The sequence below is a fragment of the Triturus cristatus genome, chromosome 6 (genome assembly GCF_964204655.1).
Source record: "Triturus cristatus chromosome 6, aTriCri1.1, whole genome shotgun sequence".
Taxonomy (NCBI): domain Eukaryota; kingdom Metazoa; phylum Chordata; class Amphibia; order Caudata; family Salamandridae; genus Triturus; species Triturus cristatus.
This window is the reverse complement of record NC_140589.1, coordinates 793,528,949-793,555,456: the sequence shown is the minus strand read 5'-3', so window position 1 is coordinate 793,555,456 and position 26,508 is coordinate 793,528,949.

Sequence of the window (26,508 nt, the reverse complement as noted above, 5' to 3'; positions counted from 1 at the left end):
CCCTTTCACGGAAGGAGAGGTACATAGTGCTATCAAGTCCATCATCTCGCAGAAAGCAGCTGGCCCGGACGGCATTCCTGGAGATGTCCTCAAGCTTGATCCATTGAACTGGGGGAAGCTACTTTCTACCCTTATCAATGCCATCTTAAATGGCGCCCCGGTCCCCGAATCGTGGAAGGGGGCCGAGGTCGTTCCCATTTTCAAAAAGGGTGCCCGTGACGATCCTGCTAATTATCGGCCGATTAGCCTGATCGACTCCTCCCAGAAGGTCATCGGGAAAGTGATACTGGAGAGGATATTAGCTTGGGTGGTTGATAATGGCATCCTCTCTGATTATCAAGCAGGTTTTAGGGCCGGAACAGGCACTATAGAACAGGTCTTTAGGCTGTTTCTTATCTACTGGAAGGTTGTCCTTCTTGGTAAGGGCTCTCTCTATCTAGCCTTCATAGATTTAAAAACAGCATTTGACCTTGTTCCCCGAGATAACCTCTGGCGTGTCCTGGCCTCGATGAACATCCCCTCTTATCTATTGGCCCTGCTAATAAAACTCCATGATGGTAATTACGCCCAAGTACGCTGGGGTCCCCAGGGCCAGAAAACTGAGAGAATCCCAGTAAACAGGGGCGTCCGCCAGGGATGCGTTCTCGCTCCCACCCTCTTCTCACTTTATGTGAACGGGGTGGTAGACCATCTGCGGGAAGTTCCGGCAGATGCACCTTCCCTGGCGGGCGAACGTGTTCCAACTCTCCTGTTTGCTGACGATACCCTCCTTCTGTCTAAGACACCTATGGGCTTGCAAACTCTCTTGGACAATTTTCAATCTTTCTGCAATGACAGAGGCCTTATTATTAATACCACCAAAACAAAATACCTAATTTTGAATCCTCCGAAGAAATTAGGTCGGCCTCCAGTCTTAAATGCAGTTCCTCTTGAAAGGGTCAGAGAGTTCGACTATTTGGGCATCCGCATAACAGACACCATGCGCTGGGTATCCCATGTACAGAAGATGCTCTTAACCCACAAAAGGGTCACTGGTGCCCTTCTTAGAGAGCACCGTTCATCCTCAACTAGGCCAATAGCCCCAGCACTAGATATTTACAAGGCAAAGGGCGTGAGCTCAGCGCTCTACGGTGCTGAACTATGGGGCTCAAATAATATCGAGGCACTGGCTAGATCCGACTCCAATTTCTACAAGGAACTGATGGCACTCCCACAGAGTACACCTATAGTGCCTCTATTGTCGGACTTAGGGTGCCATCCACTGTCAGACCTGGCAAAAGTACGCCCCCTACTTCTTTGGGCACGGCTTTGGCGGACTCCGGAGCTAACCAAGTATGCGGAGGGTCTGACTGAAATACTTTCTATGCCTTCCTGGAATAAAATCAAGTGGCTGAAAGATGTCAAGACCCTCCTCTACGATCTTGGTCTTAAAGATGCTTGGACAAACAGAACCTCGCCCCCGAAAGCTGTACTAAAGAAAATCTACTGGAGTTGGGTTATAGGTAAAAGGAACTCTAGCTCCCAACTAGGTAGATGCACCACTGAGTTCCTTCTTCTCAAAGATGTAGTTTGCTTTGAGCCTTACCTTGATATTATTCAGAAGCCATATGACCGTGCTCTCTACTTCAAATTTAGGGTTGGTACCCTCCCGGTGCGTGAGCTGACCGGCCGCTGGAAATTTCCCTCCCAAACTTCTCCTTTCTGTCCTTTTTGTGAAACCAAAATTGAATCTATTGCACACGTGCTTTTTGCATGCCCAGAATATAAATTCCCCAGATCATATTGGCTCAAACCCCTATGTAGAATCTTGGGCACACGTGACCACCTTACAGCGCTGCGTATCCTTAAATCAGACACGAGACCTTTGTACGCTTGCGCACTATCAAAATTCCTAAGGTGGGCCTGGCTCCTAAGATCGAAAGCTCTGGCAGTTTTAGGCTAAAATAGCCTGGCTGTTTCTTTTACTTGTTTGCGCATGTTTTTATATTGTCCTATTTATAATGTTTGCATGTTTTTTTAGAAAATCTCGTAAGATCTTGGGAACATGAAATATGATATGAAGAGTTTATATGTATATGGTTCTTATAATGGTTTCACATGTCTGTATATTTTTATATCTGTATGTGCTTTTTAAGATATCTTTTATCGAAATAAAGCTTATTTCAATCAATCGTCCCCTTCTTATGACCTTTCTGGTGTGCTCAACCAGTTGGGTTTCATTCCTGGATGCTCCACCTCCTACAGTATTCGCACACTGTTTGCAGTGCTGCAGTATATTAATCCAGACGTGGCTTCAATGGCAGTCTTTGTAGATGCCACTAAGGCCTCAACTCTCTCGAATAGGATGGCCTGCAGGTTATTCTCTGCCGAATGAGATTCCTCTGTACCTTTTTTCCTGAAAGAAAGGTACACTACTCTATTCTCACCCTGTCTCCAGGGTGAATATTAACAGTGCGATTTCCCCCTCTTTGCGATTACATAAGGCATGCAGCAGGGCTGTCCATTATCACGTTTACGTTTTGATTTGGTGGTTGAGACGCTGACCACCAAGATGAAGCACATTATAGGGACTATACACAGTGCTACCGTAGTTGGCACCTGTTCATTTCTCTTTAGACTGATGATATTACCCATTTTATTCGAGATCCGCATCTGAGCCTGAATGGCATCTTGGAGGAGTTTGTCAGGTTCAACGGGTTGTCAGGCATTCAGATAAATTGGGAGAAATTGCAGCTCTTTCCCCACGCAAAGGCCACAATATCTTTCATCCCAGACTTTCCTCTACAGTGACGCCCGGCAGAACTTAAGTATCTGGGGATAGTGGTCTCCCGGGACAGGGAGGAAGTAATACACTAATTTTGGCACCACGTTTTCTGCAGTCAATGATTAAATTAACTGTTGGGCTTCTCTTCCACTGTTGTTAGCTGGCCAAATTGCACAAATGGAAATGGTGCTTCTGCCTAAGTTATTATATCTCTTTTTGCATTTACCCATTCCATTGAATCAACCTTTTTTTCAGGCACTGAAAACACAATTGATGTGTTTAGCATGGGGGGGGAGGCAGCGCTCTATGCAATAGGACACCCTCCCATTACTCTTTCAAGAGGGTGGGTTTGAGACCCCAGACATGGATCTTTATTACTTGTGTGCTCATGCTCATCATGCTGTTCACTGGTAGTGCCCCACACAGTTTCTCCTCCATTTGGCTGTCCAACAAGGGTATATGACACCGATTCCTCCTACTTCATTCCTAGACACTTCGTCAGGTACTCCCTCCATTGACTCATCCATAGTTGCGTGCACCTTGGGCCCTTGGCGGAGACTGTGTCGTAAATTTGGTAAGAAGCAGTAGCCACTGGTGTTGGCCACGAGTGTCGGGGCAAGCAGATGAAGGGGTGAGGGGGGTCATAGGGGTCATGAAGGGAGGGGGCACAATAAAAAAATACTACTATTTTTTTATTTAAACTTTCAACCGGCCGCGTCCTGCGTCGCTCTCCTCTGCTCCCCTTCTTCAGGCACAGGCTCCTAGCCTGCCCTGAGGGCAATCCTGGAGGAGATGCTCTCCTTAACTGAGCTTTGTCGTAGTCACATCAGCACTCTCACTTGCACAGAAGTTTGACAATATATCCATCAGGAATGTTCAGGTAAAAGGCATTGCAGTGGGCCAGATATCCTATGGACCAGACAGTCTGCATTTGCAGGCAAAATAATAGTTGTTGGTCAAACAGCACCCTCAGCTTTTTTACTGTGGATATTGGAATTCGGCACACCCTTAATAGTTGTGGCAAGTTTCAGTGGACCAGACATAGCAGTCTCCTACTTATACCTATTTTCCGTCCCACCTCCTAAATAGGGTAGTGTGTTTGTCATTGTGTGTACTTATTGGGAGTTTACAAGCTGGCTGAATGTTCAGTCTTGCCCTCTAATCTTTTAGCAACAGGTCAAACTTTCCCATTCAAATAACCATTTCCTTGTCCTTTTTTCTCTAACGCAGGTCAATACCTATATGTAAAACTGCTTTTTTCTCTGGTCGTTGGAGGTCATGAATTGTGAATGTAGCACACACTTTGATACGCCATGGATTGTAGCTAGTGACCCCAATAGCCATCCAGGTCAAGAACTTGGTATTTAACTAGCATTTGAAATGGCAGTCGGCAGCACCAGATTTGAACTCAGAAGATTCGACTTCTGCTTTGGGTGGTCGTTCCTTCCATGGCTGAAAATTAACCTAGTTCCAGCCGACACACTGTTGTAATCTGCTCGGAAGAGAGGCTTTACTGCCCTGAGTGAAGACAGCATCTCATGATCTCACAGACAAGACCAAGGCCTATCTGTCTGAGTCTTCAATGAAACACAACTCTAGCAGAAAGACTGTGGAGCAGCCACAGGAACCTGTAACCCAGCTGACCTGAGCTGAACTGGAACTAACTTAACAACATCTGCAATGCGAAAGTGTAAAGATTATGCAAGCTACAGCAAAGGACGGACAGTGTCTACCGGTGAGCCTGCGCTGCCCCATTGACCTGCCCACAGAACACCAAGTGGGCACCAATCAATCGCGAGCATTTCAGCCTTTTACTCAGTAGTGTAGTGGAGCTTGGTTGAAGTAGTTTAACTCTGTGGGAGAAGGCATTGACCTTCTTGTGCAGCAAAGGAACCTCAGAGTTTTTCCCTGTCATTTGTTTTATGGCTGGTCATCTTGAACTGTTGCAACTATCATGTGGTGAAATATAGTTATTAATACGGGTGTTCAAAATTCACACAATTTTCATTCACAGAATATTGTAGAATTTTGTCAAAATGACAATGAGTAATTTGTTGAAATGCAAAGGTGTAATTTTGCACAATATCTTTGCCTGAAATTCATCCTTGCATCAATTTTTGACATGAGGGCAGTTTTTGAGCTAAAAATAGTGCTAAAAAAAACTTTGAGAACAGTCACTAGTGTGCTGTTGTTCACATGCATTTGTTGTAAATGTTTCCTTGAGTGGCACATAATTACACAAAATGGCATAGTGTAGTTTCTGGAGTTTCATGTAACAAGTGTAAAGCAAAATGTGAATTATGCAAGCGTAAATTAAATTTCTCCTAGACCTAGTTATGAAGGCACAGATTTATTAATGTTTCACACAATGCATTAAGGGAACATGCTGCACTAAGGTTGCGTGAAAGAGAGAGAGCAGAAATGAACCATATTTATTTAGATATGGTGCACTACTGTTCTCTCCTTGAGTGGTGCACTTGTGGCAGCATAGCGCCAGTGCAGGCACCCTTGCACCATGATGTCCCAAAACGCATTTCCCATGCAATTTCCATAGGGAAAATTAGACACCAATACAATAAAAAACAGCTGAACAGAATTGCACTAACTTGAGCTGAAAGCTAGATCTTTACCAAGAAAGAATGCTTTTTGTGGTTTGGTGTAATACTGTTCAGATGTTTTTGAGAAATTAAGGCTCTAAATGTATAGATATCTGCTACCGCAGGACTCTAGTGAGAACGGCAGATAAAAAGATAAGATTGGATTGGCTGCTGTCAACATCCACAGAGATGTTTGGCAGCCATTCAGTTCCTGTGTCCTGAATTTAAATACCATATGAGGGCAGGTTAGAGACACCCTGTCCCACTAGGCCTTGTGGGTGGAGGGACCCAGAAGGTACCGCTCTGGGTCAAAATTAAATAAAAATGCTGTTTTGTGCTCCGCTGGAGTACCGTACAACCAGCAAAGAAACAAAATGGCAGGTAACCCTTTTTCATTTAAATCCCTCTAGCGTGGGTAAGGGCCTCGGGTCCCTGTGCTTTCTGTTTTTTGTTGTGGGGAGGGAGTGTTTGTTAGCCCCCTTCCCCAAATAAGCTTTGGAACCAGGAGTCCCATCTCAGGGGGTCCAAGGGAGATGTTGTTTTAAATATATATATGTATACGGGGGTGAGGGCATGTGTTAGCCCCTTTCCCTGAGCCTACAGCTGGCCCCTGGAATCCCATCCCTGTGGGCCTGACAGTGAGGTGTTTTCCCAGCCCGCACGATCTCGGTCAGGGAACACCAAATTTTCCCCACACATGTAGGAGCAGAAAGAGGGATGGGTGCTGCTTTGGGATCCATGGAGATCATGGCCTTGTGCTTCCCCTCGTGGCCTCCAACGAAAACCTGAGTTGTGGGAAACCTAGGTGGGACTGGGGCAACCACAAAAAACATTCTAAAACAAAAAACTATGGTTGGCTCCTATTCTAGCACCCCAGGATAGCTGCTGACTGGCTAGGGAGCCAGCAGGGCTGTGGAGCTTTGGGCTTCCCCCTAAAACACCAATGATATCTTGAGGATGTGGGTGTACCGGGTGGGACTGGGGCACCCACCTAATAAAATAAATAAATAAATGAATAAATAAGTGAACACAGGCAGGGCAAGGCTGCAGAGAAAGATGGAAGACCATATTATCCACTCATATAATATTCACAGCTTCCAGCAAATGGCATATTTGCATATTTTTATGCTTTGTGATGCCCCAATCAGGCAGGGGCACCATCAACATTTTACAAAAATTTTCAGGAAGGATGCAGCTCCCTAAAATCAATTTTTTTAAAGTAACCCTGTGTTTCCAGGAGTGTTTAAAACATGACCCTAGGAAAAGTGCATGGTTTTTCTATGCAGTGCCAGTGCTGGAGCTTTTGCTCTCCAGCTGAGCAATGGAGGCACTTCTTGTGGTCGGTCTCATAGCTGCATTATGGTACCTGAAGAATGTAAAAGAAAGACTCTGACACATATTTAATGTTGCTTTAATATGCATGCTTCATTTAAAGGTGTATTGACAAACGCTGCAGTGTTTGTTAATAATAATGAATGTCTTTAAATATGGTTTTGTATTCTGTAGTTTTTAATGATGAGTTACAAGATGTTTGATGTTTTAATAAGGTGGTGACCACTTGAAAATCCAATATGCTTGCCCTAATATATTTACATGAACATGGTGACCCCTTGACAAAACCAATAGACATGTCATGTATATTTATATGGTCACTCCTTGACAAAAGCAATAGGTATGTCTTTTATATATTCATGTGGTGATCCTTGACAAAGCCAGTAAACCTGCCTTATTTAAAATTATACCCCTTCTAGATTGTGATGTGTGCTCTCATTGGATGGCAGCGTATGGTGGTTGCCCACCCCCCGTGAGGCTGGGTGCAGGGCAAATCCGCTACAGGCCAGTGATGTCAGTTAGGTATGGTAGGAAAATCATAATTTGCATTAAAAAAATCCTAGAAATTCAGTGAAACACAAAAGGTTAAAGTGACAATATACTTAGGCAATGGGATAACATCTTACTTTATGTTAAATAAAAAAAATCCGTAGAAATTCACTGAAAAAAACAAAGGTTAAAATGATGTTATAATTCGTTGAAAATATCAATCGAAAAATAAAATTTTAAGCTAAAATAAACCACTGAAATTTACCAGAGTTTACTGAGTTAGCAATACTTGCATCCCAGCCAGGCACTGCTTTGACCACATGTATTACATCACTCATGACATTTTCAATGACATCATTGAGGACATCACTGATAATGTTTCAAATGATATAATTTATGACATCATAGTTTTTTTCACACAGAAATCACTAAGTTGACTTAGCCTCAGACAAGCAGAGAGTATGAGGCTGATTTTTACACAAAGCAGCACATTCTTAAAGGTTAATGCCAGAAGTGTGATGTGGCTGGTGTGACAAACCAAAATATCCACAGAAACCTAACTGATGGGATACCCATTGAGCCTGTGTCATACATCTGGTAATTAAATCTAATTATTTTATTTTATTGCACGTTTTTAAAGGGCACAAATAACGGTAAGAAATTGGCACTGAATATAAGTTAAAAGACACAAAATAAATACATTAATATCTAAAAGTTCAACACAATGGTGATGGATCGATTTTTTAAAAAGCATAGTTTTGCAAGTCCAAGTTAATTGTTTTGCATATTTATAGTATTCATGAGATTCATAAAAATCCTCTTGCTGACTACAAAGGCAAATCTACAAAAATAATGAATTAGTGCGGCTACCATTAACTTTGAGCTTTGCGATCAGCAGACGATCAGCAGAAAATGCACAGGTTTAATCTTTTACTGTCTTTCTTTTTTTATGTTCCACTATATTTCTCCATCTGGAGATGCCAATCGCATTTTTATTCATGAAACATGAGATTGTTGAACACTTTTACCTTTCCTCGAAATACACTAAGGGGCTTATTTATGAGCCCTGTGTGCCCCGGAATGTCACTTTTTATTACGCTCTCATAGTGCAAATTACAAAATCATATCTATGAGGCCACGGAAAGCCACTATGCGTGGCTTTGGATGGCCTCATAGATATGGATTGTTTTTGTGCAGGAAGGTGCCCCTTCCTGCACAAGAACAATCCTGCCGACAACCTGTGTTGGTGCTAGGCTGCCGAAACGGTGCTAGAGCTGGGGAAAAGGGCAGTAATGCATTGTATTGCATAAATACAGTGCATTCCTGCCTTTTCACTTTGGTGTAGGGCAGAACAGCAAGGTGACTTGCTGCGCTGTCCAGCGCCAAAACTCTGTAAATCATGGCCCAACTCCTTTCATTTAAAGTAGTAGATTTATTCTAGTTCAAGTCCAGGAAATTAGCATATCATAAGCAGCAAACCTCCATGATAATGTATGGAGTTTGTCAGCAGATATTACACCTTTGGAAGTGAAATTTACTGTATGTGAAAATGGTCCTGAGAAACAAACTAAGCAGGATTCTTTTCAAAACACAAGAGAGTTGGGTGTTTTAATAGGGTTCCAAACATGAACAATTCGAATAAAGTCCTAATCCCAGACATTCAAGACATGGGCTGGGTGATGGTTGCAGTTGTTTTTTTTTTTTTATTGTGAGGCTCGCAACAAAGAAGTACACAAATCTTATGTATCCAGGGCACGAGTCGGGGATACACGCAGGTGGACGGCATCCAGCCACATTTTTCACAGGGTGAATGCCGTCCACACTGACAAGAAGTTGGGCCCCACTGACAAAGATGATGAATTCGTCCCGGTGTAATTTCCAAACAACGGGACTGCATGTTGTTATCTGCTTTCGATCGCAACAACGTGCAGGCGGGAATGGGATCGAGCTTTCTTATTTCTGACGCCTGCTGGGCCCATAACAAAGGCCGAATCTGAGGGGTCATTAGGCCTCCTTTTGTTCAAGTCTCCTGGCTGGCAGCAGTCATGAGCCTCATACCTATAAGCAAATGCAGCGGAGGGGAAACAATGGCTCACATCTTGTTAGCACTTCACACATACTTAAGGGAGGCAGCTTTTAACTTTGTTCAGTTCCTGTTGAGGAGATTTGCATGCACTGTAAGAACATCAGATGGGTTGATCTTTCCCAGCATTTGCACAAAATAAATAGCATTTATGTGGCACTTACTACCCCTGAGGAGGCGTTGTAATAATTTAAATATCCCTATTTTTTCTTTTGAAGCACTATGACCAGAGGAGGCTTTACGCTAACAAAAGGCAACATTGTTTTATGTGTAGCCTACAAAAGTGTGAATCTTCTGCCAAAATCAGGAGGGTTTGCAAGTGTACTCGAAATGTGCTCAAATGTATTCATGATACACCTGCTAAACATATATGAGAGGGCTTTAAGATCTGATTTCACTTCTTGTGATGCCACCTCCTGTGATGTCACGCACTGTGATGTCACGCGCTTCGATGTCACGCACCGTGATGTCACGCGCAATGATGTCACATTCATACTGATTAACTAGGTTAGTCCCCCCACTTCTATTTTTAGGTATCGCCTGACCCTGCGCATGCTCTGGTCTGGCGAGACTTTTTGTGAGGGCTCAAAAAATGCTACCATGGCAAGCCTAGAGCTACAGTGCATGTGCGCGGTTGCGCACTTAGGAGCAGAGGCTGTCAAACCTCGTCATGCTCATTAAGGGCCGCGATCACTTTCGCGGCGCCCCTTTGATGTTCTCGTTCAAAGAACATCAAACATCAAAGAACATGTTGTGTTAATGCTTTGCTGCGCCCGTTTAACTTACAATCTGCTTTCTCTTTCCACAAACTCGATGTTTGTGTTCCTTTATTTTGAGATGCTTTTAGTATTACTGTTTTGTGACTTAAAGAACATTAGGGAAATGTTACTGTGAAACTGGACAACGTTCACAGTGTTTATTTCTGATCGCAGTGGCTGCTTCATGTCCGTTGCACCATTCAGGGAGTCTTTTCGTTGGCGCTTTCATGATGAGGAAGCTGGAAACTTTTGGCACATTCTCTTTAAAAGCACAGCATATTGGCAACTGGTTAATCGCTTACACCTATGTAGCTCTTTAGATCTCAAAGCGCTATGGTGGGTGCAGCAGTTACAACTCATGAAATATGGGGTGCAACTCACAAGGAGGGGGCAGGTTTGAGTGCACATTGGCTGCAATCAAACTCTTAAGATGATGGGCTGTGTGTATCCATTATCAGCACTCAGTCTTCACTAAGTGATTTTGTTTTGTTGTTGTGTTAATGCTTTGCTGTGCACGTATGACTTACAAAGTGCTTTCTCTTTCCACAATCTCGATGTTTGTGTTCCTTTATTTTGAGATGCTTTTAGTATTACTGTCACACACACAACCACAACCACACACACAACCACACACACAGACACACACACAGACACAACAACCACACACACACACACACACAACCACAACCACACACACATACAACCACACACACATACAACCACACAACCACACCCACTACCACACCCACAACCACACACACACAACCACACACACAACCACACACAACCACACACACACAACCACACACACACACATACAACCACACAACCACACATCCAACCACACACACAACCACACACACACAACCACACACACACAACCACACAAACACACACACAACCACACACACAACCACACACACACACACAACCATACACACAACCACACACAACCACACACACAACCACACACACAACCACACAAACAACCACCCACCCACACCCACACCCACAACCACACACACACACACACAACCACAACCACACCCAACCACACCCACAACCACACACACACACACAGCCACACACACAACACACACAACCACACACACACAACCACACAACCACACACAACCACACATACACACAAAACCACACACACACAACCCCCCACACACACAACCACACACACAACCACCCACACACAACCACACACAACCACACACACAACCACACACACAACCACACACACAACAACACACACACAACCACACACACAACCACACACACAACCACACACACACAACCACACACACAACCACCCACACAACCACCCACACACACACACACACACACACAAGCACACACTCACAACCTCACACACACAACCACACACACCACACACACAACCACACACACACAACCACACACACAACCACCCACACAACCACCCACACAACCACACACACACAACCACACACACACACAACCACACACACAACACACACAACCACCCACACAACCACACACAACCACACACACACACAACCACACACACAACCACACACACATAACCACACACACAACCACACACACACAACCACACACACACAACCACACACACACACAACCACACACACACACACATACAACCACACACACAACCACACACACACAACCACACACGCAACCACACACACAACCACATACAGACAACCACATACACACACACAACCACACACACACAACCACACACACAACTATACACAACCACACACACAACCACATCAAGCATTGGCATAGCCAATAGGTCTCGCCTTTGGGACCTTATAAGTGTTTAGCCACACAACAGTAGATGTGGTTGCACCAAAGATATTGTGCTGCATAACTAAATACTTAGAAGGTCCCAAAAGCGGGACCTATTGGCTATGCCAATGCTTGCTAGAACTTGTGGCCTGTGTGTATCAAACACTGACAATATGTGTACAAGGTGAGCCATCAGGTTCTCAGGCATAGCTTTTTGTGCTGAACACACAAGCATCACATGGGCCCCGCCTTCATGTGATTGGCATATATATTGCTCCCAGAACTACTCCGTAGAACATACAAGAGAAAAGAGGCTTGATACACAGAGGTCTGAAAAGTACAGGAGTAGACTTGTTTCATCAGGGTCGGACTGGCGTATAGGGCAAACATGCAGTTATCGATGGGCTGGTCTGAAATATCAGTGTGTGGCCCGGTTTTGTGGCTGCTTTTGTGGCTGTTTTATGGTCTTCTTGGTCAGTCTTAATTGTTGATTTCCCTGTTATTAAAACAAACATTGCCTGCAGCAAGCTCAAGTTCAAGAAGTTGTCCATACCTTTGTAAAACACTCATTCTGCATTTCTTCACAAGTTCAAAACTGCCCCGATTTGTAACCCATGGGCCACTTTTTTACCTACCTATTTCACTGATGGGGGCACTTTTATTTTAGTACCTGGGTCTATTTGTTGTCCCAATGCAGCCCTCTATATCATACGGCCACGTGTAACTGACACATTGCAAATGTTTTGGTCATTCACGACGGGAAAACAATGGTTATACATTTGTAAAGTGAAATCATTAAGTTACAGGATATGCACAGTTCTGATGTACAAACTGGCATCAAACAATGACATTTTCATGGGTACGAGATGACGTTCATGGAAACTAAATAATGTAAAATGGAAGTGGCTAGTTAATGTGAAGGAAAAAAGGCCGGGGAAGGCAGAGGAAACCAAAGTACACCCCCTCAAAAGAGTAAATTAGCCAGCTGCAGTGATGATTCACAAAACATGCGACACACACCTACTCACATTCCTTTCTAGCATAATTTATACCTATCCAGTCCAGGTTCAAATTGCTATGTTAGAGTTGGTGGCAAATGAAAATGCTTGGATTTCTGACAGAATTGTTAAATCCAGAGAAGCATCCGCTCGGAAATTTCCTCCATAATACACCATAACATAATGCATAAAACGTGACCTTAAGTTGCAGGGAATTCAACTGAATGGTATTCTTGTAGATTTTGTATTTCTTCTAGAACTCTGACTTATTACAATCAAACTCTAAACCAGCTCTCAGTCTCAGATTTGCTTGAACTCATTATGTGGGAAAGGTGAGCGAGCAGATTAAACATATGTAGACCACACTAATAACTGTCATCGTTTTGGAAATGCCTCACATTGAAACATAACTACTTATTTCAAAAGACCTGATCACTTAAGAGAACCACAAATATTATTAAAAAAAAACAAGTAGCTAATCAATCAAAATTATTTCTGTGATGAGCAATAATGCAGGAAAGTCAAAATAGTCACTCTGCCACATTGATGACCTCCTGCCATGGTGGGGCAAAGCGGGCAGTGGTATCTGACCTGGGCTATGGTGTCTGCGGATGTGCGACAATGATGAGAAACAACTTCCCATCCTTGGCCAGCTATGTCACTTTAAAGACACCCTTGTAAGCATGCTAGTGTGCCACATAACACACTTACTGGCTACAGGGAATGCACATCCTGGGGTGTGTATGGATACAAATGATCTGCCACGACACTAATCCCCCATATTCAATATGGGAATGCAGCTCTCATTGGACACATCCTAAGATATTTGTCGAACAATATGAAGCCCAATTAACCAAGGCACAATCATTTTCTGGAGCAGCTCCCACCACCCAGAACGACTTCCCTGCTGAAGACCACTGTCAGGATATCCTGCTATGTTTCTGCAACAAGCTAAAAACCTTCCTTTTTTTAAACTATTATCTGAATTAAGGCATTCAACAAATTCATCCTTTTTCATGAACTTTGACTTCTGCAAAGCTACTAAACATACAATAACTCTTTCCTGCTCTTTTCCTCCCTTTTTTACCTCTCTCTTGTACTCTTTGTCTCAGATCTTGGCTCCATCTCCTGCTGCCCAACTTTTTTTACTTTCTCTTTCCTGCTAATCCCCTGCCCCAGCCTATCTCTCCTGGAGGTAGAACCTAAAAGGTCTCTCTCCAAATCTTCTTTGATCTTCCATTTCATTCCCCTAGCCTCTTCTCTCTGCCCCACCCTACCATGTATAACTAGCCCCATTCCCTCCTCGCTCTCCCTTTGCCCCTACAAAAAAACCCTGCCCCTTCTGTCCACCTTGTTGTTTTCCTCCTTCCCTTCTTCTTCTAGCCCTGACCAACCTCCCCTCCTCTTCACAAATTACCCACCGTCATCCCAAGTTATGATGGCTCTCCGCAAATCTGCAATTAGTAATTGTCTCTTCTACCAATTTTTCAGCATAGTTCAAGACCTTTTTCTACTTAATGTTGTTACATTGTAAAGCATCTTGACACCCTAGGCTAAAGTGGTGCTATAATAAATAAATAAATAAATAAATTATGTGCCACAACACCCTTCAAATACATAGCATAAAAGATGATTGTGATTGCACTCCTTAACGCACTCTCAAAAATATCAGGCGTCCTTCCCATATACTCCTGCCAGTGAAATTGATTTTGTGATGTTATGTGTGCCTGATGTCAGAGTAGACATGAAGGCACAACTTAGCTAAGGACCTGATCAATGCTCTGCGTTCACTGCATCCCATTATATTTTATCTCCGGTCGCATTCCCAATGCACCTCTTCTTCTAATGAGCAATACCCAATAAATATAGGAGTTTTACCTTTAATATAAATATCTAGATGTTTTCAGAATATCAACAATAACCATCTATGAGAAATAGTAATAAACAGTGAATTTCCTGGTAGGTAATTCTCATGGTTTTTGGACAGTTAGGAAACCCATCAGGTTTTTACTATTCAGTGTGTAGCCAAGTCTAGCTGTAATGCAGAGTAAAGTTTCAAATTTCATTTGTGATGGAAACCCACGACACATGTCTTAATCATATGGAACATCTATATGTGGAACCTCCGGTATGTAAAAAAAATTAATGTATCATGCATTTCATCCACACGTGGTTAATGGAAGTGTGCGACAGTGTTTGTTGTAGGGTCGCAGTAAATGAGCCACATACCAAGGGTTCCTTTCCATCCTTGTCCTTGAAAATGCAGATTTGTGGGTAACATAGGAGACATATGTGGGAATGGCTCCTAACTTCTCTTCTGAGCCAGTTAAGGCTGTCAAATAATCCCAGTTCTTTTATAAGTCTGACAAGCACCTGGGAAGCCAAACTGTAGCACCCCGGAGTACACAAATCAAGGTATACCTCAATGCAAGTCGCATATTTTGAATGCGTACCCGTGTGAACTTTAAATCTGAATTTATAGTAAGGTGAGGACAATGTGAATGAAGTGACAAGAAGCCCAACTACAAGCTCCAGTTACAGTGCTGTGTCCTGAGGTTGTGTTTCCAGCCTTCAATGCCCACCAACTATAGGCAAACTCAGTTTAGTGATATCATCAGAAACAATAAGGCACCATGGCAATGCGAAACGAATGCACAGCAGCATGGAAAGTCAACTAAAATGGCAGCAAGGAGGAGTTCAATTGGGTCACTAATTGTGAAAAGTGGTGCGCCCCATGGGCATTAACATAGGCTACTTTAACAGAAGCTAGCAAGAAACCTGACTACCAAAATTCAGTGTAAGTCCCTTGTGGATTATGCGGTTATTTAGGGTTCATGTAAACTGGCCATCCAGCGAATAATTAGGTTGAACTGTAGTAGTATTATGGCCATTATGCCTTGGATACCCCTTATCTACCATGCCTCCCACACTCTGGGTGGATTCACATGCGTGTGATGATAATGATTCAGATTGACACAGATATGTTGCCTTGTCAAGGGACCTGTGACAGACAATGGAAAAATAGTACCATCACCAAATTGAGATTATAGAATACAGGTATCTGCAACTTTAAATTTAAAAACAGACATGTTTTATAATCAGGCATGTATATAATGATGAACATACCCAATGTCAATTGCAGCTGATCAAATGTCTGTGGAGTTTAACCTGTAAATCTGTTGTTCTTTCTAAAAAAGTAGATGACGTAGAAGGTAAACTTTTTTATTTTTTAGTATCAGCAGCTTTAAAATCCATTACAAATTGTTGTAAAGACGTTTCTTTATTATCTATTCATAGTTGGTGGTCATGGGATATTTTTACCAGAAGAGGAGCTCAGCTATCTTTGAATGGTATTATACATAATGCTAATTCTTATCATTTATTTTGGAAACCTGTTGATTTCTATTTATCTTCTTAAATACATATTTGTTTCAAGTCATTTATTGCTATTTTAGTTGTTCATTCTTCACTTTATAGTAGCTCTATTTATTCATTAATAATAATATATTTATATATGCTTCCTATCCTTCTCTTTTGTTTTTGCTAGAAATATTTTTTTTTGATAATCAAGTTTATTGATTTTACAGAACAAACCACAAGATACATTGGCAGCTAAATCAAGCCCATTATATGGATATGATACACCTATAAGAGAGATGACAGAGACTTGCAAATCATTTGGTAGGTTAAAAAACTTGCATAATGTTATTTCTGTACAGGAAACACCCCCCCCCCCCCAGGGCAGCAGGTTGAACCATTTACCCCAAATCTTGCCAAAAAGCTTGGGGAAGCCCCGGGCCTCATAAAGGGGTTCCTCTTGAGTTCCACACCAATCCACACCCGTCTCCATTTCCGTATAGTAGGGGGCTTGGCCTGAGACCAGAGTGCCGCTATATCTCGCTTCGCCACCACCACCGCTGCTCCAAGGAAGTGCCTATCGGTCCGAGAACCATCGAGGCCATCAAACACCCCCAGGACCAGACGTATAATAATAATATAATAATTCACATTTGTAAAGCGTGAACAATCACCTGTAAGGGTCTCTAGGCGCTGGGGGCCGTCGGGAAGATTAAGCAAGCTATTGCCCGGAGTCACATGGTGCTGGGCTAATCTGCCGCCGGCGCCGGGGATCGAACCGTGATCCCCAGATTCCGGAGTCAGTCGCCCTGGCCGCGGCACCACACCTCTTCCTCTTTTGGATCATGGGTCATGGGGAACCGTCCACCCCAGGGTCTGTGTGAGTTCCCGTTCCACTCCCGCCCAGAATGGTGCAAGGACAGGGCATTGCCAAATCATGTGATAGAAGTCCAAAGGGACATGATCGCAGCGCGTGCAGGTCGAGGAGGGCCGCAGACGGGCACTGTAAAGGTGCGCAGGAGTGAGGTATGCCATGTGTAGGTAGTAGAGTTGGACTAGACGCAACTTGGAAGAGGTCGTCAGGGTCTTGGGGGCCATGAGAGCGTCTCTCCAATCCGCATCATCTAGGGGGCCCAACCAACCCTCCCAGCAGGCACGTAACAAATCTAGAGAAGCGGGGCCATTGTTCACCAAGGAGCGATAGATCCGTGACACCCCCCCTCTACCCAGGTTTCCCATCATCCCTTGGGCCACGAGGGGACTAAATTCAGCGAAGGAGGTGGGAGACGGAATATGCACTCGAAGGGCATGCCTTAGCTGTAGGTATTTATAAAATCGGGAGGAATGGAGGGAATAGCGCTGCTGTAAGTCTGCAAAGGATCTGATGTGGTCCCCAACCCAGACGTTTCCAAGAAGTGAGATCCCGATTTGGTCCCACCGACAGAAGTCCTGGAGAGACGAGGCCTCCCGCAGCCAAACACCACACCACAAGGGCGTCTGCCTGGTAAGTTTCCTATCCCATTTCATGTGGCGCAGGGTTGTAGGCCAGGCCAAAAGAACCGTCCGGTTGATGGGGGGGGAGGTCCTGCAGTATGGGGGCCCCATACAAGTAGGCATGGAGCTGCGGGAAGTCCAACAATCGGAGCTCTACCTGATACGCCGGGTCGGACTAGCCACCCGCGAAACAGTCGTGAATCACGAGGAGTCTCGTGGCCAGGTAGTAACGGTGAAGGTTGGTTACCCCCTTGCCCCCGTCGTAAGGAGGTATGCGGCAATGTGCCAGGGCCAATCGCGGTCTTTTCCCTGTTTCCGACAGCAGAGCAGTCAGGGAGACTTCGGGAGGTCGGGCTGCGTAAAGGTTAGCATAATAGCCCGCAAAAGGCTTGAGCGATAGCCCGAGAAGTGACGTGGTGGGTGCTGGTCATATCACGAACCTCGGGAATGATGCGGTTGGCTTTGGGGTAGGAAACTAGGTTATGTAGCAATTTGCCATTTTTATCACCTCAGCCGTATACGCGTGCCACGGATGAGCGCCATAGCATTTTAGCGGATTCCAACGAGATCTGGCAGAACTCTTCACGGAGCAATGCAAGCCGCCGGGTGGAGTCAGCGCTTTCAGTGTGAGCCTGGTCTGCCTCCAACTGTGCAGCACAGGCCTCCAGCTGTACAAGGCGGGCGGCCTGCGCCATGCGCTTCGCGTGGACCAAACCTCTAGCTGCCCGTCGTAGAGTGGCCTTGCCGGCCTCCCACAATGTACCCGGCGAAGAGACCTATCCCGTATTAATCAAAAAATATTGACTCAGTCCCTGCCCGAGGGATTCAACGAAGTCCGCATCCTGCAGAAACCAAGCGTTCATCCCCCAAGTCATACGAACACCATCAGGGTAATTCCTGAGGCGGAGGGAGACAGGAGAGTGGTCCGAAATGCCTGGGGGTAAGATAGTAGCCCCGGACATCAACTGACAGGCGGGGGCTGGCAACAGGAGCAGGTCGATACAAGAGTGAGTATGGTGGGCCGCCAAAGTGTTAGTATACTGTTCCCGATGTGGATTCCACACCCTCCAAGCATCGCAGAGACCCAGGGCGGAGGACCAGTCAGAAACGCGCTTAGCAGAGGCAAGACGGGATGCCGAGGGAGCAACCGTCGTGTCGCGGGAAGGTTGCAGAACGGCATTGAAGTTGCCTCCAACGACCGACAGACCCTGAGGAAAGGAGGAAACTACGAGTGTGAGATGCCGAAGGGCTGAGGGCACTGTGGCGGGGGGATGTATACACACAAGAGATTACAAGGATGCCCTTCGATCTTGCCAGTCAGTGCCACATAGCGGCCTTGCGTGTCCATTTCAGCCTGCGCCAAAGTAAAGGGGAGACCCTTACAAAGCAATATGGCCACCCCCCGTGAACCCCGTGTGAAACCAGAATGCCAGACCCTGTCGAACCCATAGCAGGCGAGGAAGGTGCATTGAGTGCCCATAAGGTGTGTTTCCTGTAGAAAAAGGATATCAGGAGCCTGGCTTTGAGTGCTGCGGAGAACAGCAGTTCATTTTATGCAGTCTTGTAGGCCATTGACATGCCACGAAAGAATGTGGAGGGGTGTATGTAAGGTGGACGTCATCCTGGCAGGTAGTGTGTGTAAGGAACAGTGTAAGCGTACCTGGGTCCCAGGGGAGGTAACACCCCACAACCGGGGCCTGGGGGTGAAGTTTGTGCGGTCTGTTAAGTCTCCTGTCATCGTCGATGGCATGTGTGCACAGAAGGCTACCAAGGTTAACAAAAAACAGCGGCCCGTAGGCTGCCAAAAACAACAAACAATTGGGAGACACCGGTCTACCCACCCTCCCTCGCCCCCCAACACCCCCCACCCTACACTCCCGAAAATGAAGCATCTGTCGCCCTGAAAATGAAACACCCTAAAACAACAGCACAAGGTGTCGGAATGCTTAGCTAAAATGATTAGCAGAACATGAACGTGGCAAAGAAGTCCCCAAGAAGCAATTACAACAATTCTGAGTACTAAGCTAAACGATTAGTCAAACATAGTCTTGGCGGAAGTGGACCCCCCATATAGACAGCTGCAAGTAGCAATAAAGGCAATTTATGGACCCCGTTCCGCTGGGCCTCAGGAGTCAGTCATCATCATCTTCTGCGGATCTGTGAAGCACAGAGCTCTTGGACAGGTCTGAGTCGGACACGGAGGGCTGCAGCGTTGCGGATGGGTCTTGGACCCGGCCCAAGTCAATCAGGGATCTAGTCAGGCTAGGAGGTCCAGAGATCCGAGGAGGTGCAGAGGGAGGGAGTTCCTGGGACACCACCTCTGGAGATAGCAAGGTCCCACCTCGCCGATCGCTCTTCCTGCGGGAGCGAGTGCGGCATCTCTGGGGTTTGGGAGGGGGGGGGCTGGGTCGCTGCAGGCGGGGGGGTAGGGCAAGTACGAAGGGGGCGCTCCTCCGTGAGCCAGGTCCAGGCCTCTTGGAGGGTATCAAAGAAGAAGGTTTTATCCTAGAAGACGACCCTGAGGCGGACCGGGAAAAGAAGACCATACCGGAAATCCAGAGCATGGAGTTTCTGTTTGACGTCATCGTAGGTGTGCCGTTGGGACTGCACCTCCTTGGCATAGTCCGGGAAAAGCATAATTTTGTTGTTTTGAAAAGTCACTGGACCTTGCGACCTCGCCGCATTGAGGATAGCGTCCCTGTCACGGAAATTGAAGACCCGCATGATGATAGGCCGGGGCGGGGCCCCGGGTGGAGGTCGGGGGGCCAGGGAGTGGTGGGCATGCTTGAGAGAGGGACTCCTTGGGCATCCAGGATCTCACCCAGGTCTCCATGAATGTGTCCACCCTGCTCGGCCCCCTCAGGAAATCCTATTAGGTGCAGGTTGTTTCTTCCTGACCTATTTTCCGCATCTTCAGCACGGCAGTGAAGCTCCGAGGCCTGATTCTGAAGCCGGGCCACCTGGGTCTTAAGTTGGCCTATGTCGTCTTCCACCATGGAGATGCGCAACTCTGCCTCCCAAATCCAGGCCGATTGCCTGAAGGATGGTGTACAGGTCTCCGCCAGCGGGAGTGAGTTAAGCGGGCGCTCCCCCCCAGGGTCCCAGTCTCTGGCGATGTAGCGGTCCATCTTGGTCTGGGTTGGTGGGGCGGTCGTCTGCGTAGTGCGGACTCTACCCATCTTCACTGAAGATGGGAGTCCCCACTGCTGACCAGGTGGGGAGGACAGGCCAGTGATCCAGCCGCAAGAGGAGGCCAGCACCCAGACCATCAATACTCAGGTCCAGGCACCGAGACCAGGTCTCGGAGGCAATCACGACCACCCCTCCCGTCCGAAGCGACGGTTGACTGTAGGGTGGCGCCACTCCCTCCCTTTGCTGCGGAAAGCTGGGTAGAGGGCTCAGGAAGGTGACACGCCACGTCACGGTGCCGTCGGCCCAGAACCAAATGCGTTGAGGCCTCCATACACCAGGTCTGCTGGTGTTCAGTAGAGGCGGTAAAAGGATAGGTAGCGGACCACAAGCACATGGTCATCAGTAGAAGCCAGGGTCGGCTGTGTGGGTGCTGGTATGGGGGGGGGCCGATGACTAGGCCTGTGCCGCCCCCGCAAAGGCCGGGATCAGCCCCTCATCCAGGAGTATAGTCCAGGGCAGATGGGGGAGCAAGAGGGAGCCAAAGTGCGTGGAGGACTCTCTCTCAGGAATGAGTCAGCGTGGATAGGGGAGGTCAGGCAGATCCAACTCACCCCACGGGCCGGCAGTCACAGGCAGGCACCCCCAGAAGCATGGCGCGAGGAGGAAGGGTAAAAACAGCAAGGGAGGAAGGGGGGCAGGAGCCCCGATTACACCGCGTCCCCCGCCACCAGACACGGTGTCCGATCCCCGACCCTACTCACTGGCGGTCTGATGTTGGGGACCACAAACGAGGACCGAATGCCTCCAAGGGCTGGCCGCCCCAACGGCAGAGAGGAGGCCACAGCACTCACACTGGTCCGATGTGGCAGGAGGTGATGGTGTGATGAGGGCTCAGGGTGGCCTAGGCGTCTCCACCGAAGGAGGCCACAGCAAAGAGCCGCCCGGAGGATAAATCCACAGCCCCGGCAAAGTTCAGGAGGACTCAAAGGCTGCACCTCGTCCCCAAGTCCAGCGGGTGGCAGCGCCGGGGGCTGCGGATGGCAGGCCCGGGAAGGCTCCCCCCCCCACCGGCCCACTGGAAAGAGCAACCTGAGTCAGGCCAAAGAGGAAGCACCGAAGAAGCCGGGAGAGAACATTGCTCCCCGCGCCACTGCCTGACAGTGGCAGTCGAGGTCCGGTGCTCCCCACCCGGCCGTGGACGCATTCAGGTGGGGTTCAGGCAGAGGCCTCCAGGGGCAGTGAGCCAGGCCACATCCGCCTCAGAGTTGGGTCACCCTTACCGCGTCTAGCACCGGTGCGTCCAGAATAATCCTTGCACAGAGAAGCATCCACAGCACGGACCCCGGTGGCAGGAACAAGCAGAAGGGCCGCAGGCACGGCCACCACCACAGTGCAGTCGGGGGAGTCGGACCATCCGGGGAAGGCGCCAGGCCTAGGGACGAAGGGCTGACAGGGCCACAATCTTGAGGACCCAAGTCTGGTGTGGGAAAGGAGGCACCTCTCAGCGACTGGAACTCCGATCCGCCCACAAGAGGGATCGGAACGGAGCCAATGATGCAGGGAAGCCCAGCGGGAAGTCAGAGGATGTAAGTGGCAACTGCTAACGGGCAGATGCAAGGCGGATGACGGAGGGGGTCCGGAGCACTCTTAGAGTGCGACCGCCATCTTAACGCCTCAGGCCACCTTTTCAATGAATATTATACTGACTGCTTTTACCTATTGTAATATAATTAGTTTCAATATCTTTCTATTGTAATTAGGTATTTTTATTGTACTATTTTTGTATTGTCTCTTGTTTATTGTTTATTATGAAAACTCAATAAATTATTTTGAACTCAAATGTCTGTGGAGAAGGAGGCACACCACAGATGTCAATAATGGCCCTATTGTGCAGTCACATCACAGTGAACGGCACGCATGTGACCCCTTATGCTCTGACATAACTTAATGATGATTACCTGCTGGGAAGCACTAATCACCATGTACCAGCGTTCACTAAGACTACCCAAAGCCCTAGGGTTCAGAAAGGTATTATTATGTGCTTCACAAGGTCAGGTGGGAAAGAGGTCTCTGATTACTTGACATGTACAGTGAATGAATTTCAGACAATAGTGTATGATAGTACGCAGTCCATTTTGTTTGGGGTTTCAACCAACCAATAAAACACAGTGCTTGTATCTACTGTGTGCCTGGCACATTTTTGTAAAATAGGCACTGGTGTACAAATGTGGCTATTGTTGTATTTGCATGTTCTATGGTGGTAGAAGTTGAATTCACACTTTCTGTTCCTCTATGAACACTGTGGGGATCTTCGGAGGGGACACTGATGGAATATACGTTGTCGATGATGCCACGGTATAGAAAAGCAAACACAACCTTCCCCCATCATCTGTGGATGTGGTGAACATGAGTCAGATGACAGGCACGCTACCCCGGCCAACCACTGAGATAGAAGAGCAAGCTGGATTTGATGGGTAGCAGGACACATTATTTCAAACAAATTGAAATGCCATTCTTGTGGATGTAGATTTTGCAGTGGTGCATATGGAATTGGACAAGCTAACTAATAACCGGTTAGATTTAGAGAAGGTAAACTGCTCTTAGAACAGTGGTGTTCAAATTGAGAGGCACGCTCTCCCCTTGGGGATCACTTCCGTGTTGGGAGAGGCAGCAGATTCACAGATAAAAGACATTTTTGCCAGCTGGATGTAGTTCCTGATGTCACTATGCAGGTCTTGCATTAAGCTGTTATGCCGGGATTAGAAAGCAAAGTAAGAAACCACCACGATCTGCACATTGACGTTGTCTTCTACTCTCTAATAGCAATAGGCTCCGCAGGGCATACAGGAACTCTTTATAAAGAGGAGAGAATATCCACAAGCTTGGAAATTTGAAATAAAATGGTAAAAGTACTAATCCAAACAATCATTGATGGCTCCTTGTCAGGGGCTTCAGGGCACAGCCCTGTCTCCTGTAAGGTGCCACTTAGTGCCCCATTGCAAGTACTGCAAATTATTTAACTGTACAGTGTTCATGAAAACACAATGGTGCCGATTAGGATCCTGGAAAAAATTTCCCCAACCCAATTGAATCTGGACTTTTTTCCGTACAAATGGTAAAAGCGCCGTACAAACTGCCAAGTACGATTCGTATGGGAAAAAGTCCATACACATCGCATTGGGAAAATTCCCCCACACGTCCTCGGGTCGGGAAAAGTCTCCGACACGTCCCCGGACATTTTTACGTACAAATGGGAAAACTGAAGTCCAAATGCGCAAGTACGATCCGTCCCATCCTTCCGATTGTACAACTGTATGGAAAAAAGACCGTCCGGAGCGAACTCCCATAGCAACCATGGAGATGTCCAAACAAGTGCCCGGTACGCGCCGTACCCCCCCCGCCCCCCGTATGTTCGCGCTGTACCCCCAGCCCCCCCGCGGTTGGGCGCGCTGTACCCCCCAGCCCCCCGTATGTACGGAGCGTACCCCCCAGTCCCCCGTATGTACAGAGTGTACCCCCGTACCCCCCAGCCCCCCGTATGTACGGAGCGTACCCCCACCCCCGTATGTACGGTGCGGACCCCCAGCTCCGTACATACGGGGGGCTGGGGGGTACGGGGGTACGCTCTGTACATACGGGGGGCTGGGGGGTACGGGGGTACGCTCCGTACATACGGGGGACTGGGGGGTACGCTCCGTACATACGGGGGGCTGGGGGGTACGGGGGTACGCTCCGTACATACGGGGGGCTGGGGGTACGGGGGTACGCTCCGTACATACGGGGGACTGGGGGGAACGCTCCGTACATACGGGGGTGGAGGTACGCTCCGTACATACGGGGGGCTGGGGGGTACGCTCTGTACATACAGGGGGCTGGGGGGTACGGCGCGCCCATCCGCGGGGGGGCTGGGGGTACGGCGCGAACCGGGCCCCCTAATCAGCTCGCATCGCTGCGTACTTAGCTTTTCCGGCACTTTTTTAGGTGCCGTAAAAATTTTCCCATCCGGACTGCAGTCGGTGCGAATCGTAATTGCTGGTACGTAAAAACATGCCTAACTCCGTCCGGACGTCACGTCCGCGGTGCCCGGATCACATTTGTATGTATTTTTCTGTCGGTTGGTCTTTTTTCCGATTCGTACGGAAATGGTGTTTCCGTACGAATCGTAATTGCATGTTTGTAAAGTTTTACAACCCGGTACGAGTCGGACGGAGAAAAAGCTCCGACCCACGGTTTGTACCGGGTTTTTCCAGGATCGTAATCGGCCCCATTGTGTGTGTTCTCATAAATACTGTTGCGCACAGATTAAACGCTCTGCCTCGTCTTCAGGCTCCAAATGACAGGAGGAGGAAGGGCACTGAGGTGAGTCGCAGTTGCAGTTATTTTTAAAAATATGGCACTCTGTTAGAAGATGTCTGTATTGTGCATGTCTGAGGGGGTAGTTCAGAAACGATCCCCTCGAACATCCACAATTCATTTATTTTAGCAGACTTAATTCCAATCCTCAGGCAGCACCGTATAGCTGCTAAAATATAGTTGTTGGGGCGCTTTGCCAATGAGAAGCTAAACAGGGCAGCAGGGGAAGGAAGCCCAGCACTGTACCAGCTTCTTATAGGGCTGTGTTTAAAGTCTTTTTTGAGAAGCTGAGACAGGGATTGGGTTGGGTCCTCCCATTTTCAAACCTGATCTTGCTTCTTTGTCTGGCTCCTCGTTGGGAATCATGCCTTGCTGTTTCTAGTGTCCAGCACCAGATTCCTTCTCTGCTGCTGCCACATAGCCTCCAAGTGGCCAGCAAAGGAAACACAGGGGCATATTATCAAGGGCGGCGTTAAAAATTATAGCCAGTTTAGCGGCAGAAAACTGCAGCTAAAGCGGCGATAATGGGCTTGATAATATGCCCTTGAGAATTCCAATAAAAGCCCATGTTTTGGTGTCGACATGGGCTTCTATGGGAATTCTCAAGGGCATATTATCAAGCCCATTATCGCCGCTTTAGCGTCAGGAAACCAGCGATAATTATAACGCCGCCCTTGATAATATGCCCCTAAGTAAGCTAAACAATGTTTCTCTGTGCACGTGTGTGTATGTATTTGTGAGTGTGTTTGTGAGCAAGTGTGTGTGAGTGTGTTTGCAAGTGTAATGAGAGTTAAAGTGAGTGAAAATCTGAGTTTGAGCGTCTGCATGAATAAGGGGAATGTATGTGAGAGAGTGAGTGATGGAGTGCGAGTGTGTTAGAAAGAGTGGGTGATTGGAAATTGTAAGATGCAGTGGAAGTGAGTCAAGGGTATGGCTATCAGTAGTGCACCAGGGCCCAGAGTCAGTGAGCGTGAGAGGGTAAATGTTTGTAAGTATGCTTGTGTGTGAGAAAGAGTGAGTGTGAGTGAGCATGAGGGAGAATGAGTAATTAAGAGGGTGTGATTTAGAGTCAGAGTCAGTGAAAGGAAAGAGAGGGAGTGAATATAAGTAAGAGCAAGAGAGTGTGAGTGAGTAAGTGTGTTTTTTTGCGTATTCCATGATTGTGAATCTGCTGCTACCCATGGCATACTCAATATAATTCTGGGCTACCCAAGGTAGTAGGCTGCCACTGGCATACTGGATATATAAGGAAGGGCCTCCATGGCAAAATGCAGGCCCTGACTTACTGGGAGTGATTCTAGGCATAGGGGCCTCTGTGCAAAAATGTTAGCTCTTGTATACTGGA